Source organism: Poecilia latipinna, unplaced genomic scaffold (assembly GCF_001443285.1).
Source record: "Poecilia latipinna isolate Pla-1442-1.1 unplaced genomic scaffold, P_latipinna-1.0 Scaffold3674, whole genome shotgun sequence".
Lineage (NCBI taxonomy): Eukaryota > Metazoa > Chordata > Actinopteri > Cyprinodontiformes > Poeciliidae > Poecilia > Poecilia latipinna.
The window spans coordinates 9,431-9,995 of NW_015116290.1; positions in this window are offsets into that span (position 1 = coordinate 9,431).

Here is a 565-nt window from a genome sequence, read left to right on the forward strand (position 1 = left end):
TGAACAAAGATGGCAGGTGCAGAATATATACAAGGACGTCCAAGGCAGGTTAAAATCACACAAACAGCAGTACGTTCAATGCAAGAGTCCATCACCTTCCATGTGATTTCTCAGGAGTCTAGGAGCCACAGACTGCCGCCCTGTGGCGCAGAGCCCTGCTTTTAAAGCCACAGGTTCCACCCACAGAAAGATCAAACAAAAGCAATTAAACAATTACTTCTAACTCAAGTAAACTCTTAAAGGATACATAATAATAAAAAATAAATAATAATAATAATAATAATAATAATAATAATAAAGAGAAAAAAAATAAACTGGTAATCAAAAATACCATACTCAATTTAATAGAAAACACTCAGTACGTTCTGATGATTACGTCATCACATGACTCCCTCCTGGTGCGCCACAATCCGGAAATAACCCTGCTTGAAAATAAAACCGGGAAAATGTTTGAAAGTGAAAACAAGTTAGGACGGATACGCTAACTGAAGCAGGAACACCGCGTATGCACCCACGATGAACCGCGTCAGTTTAAGCTGCAACAGAAGTAAGTTAACGATTGTGT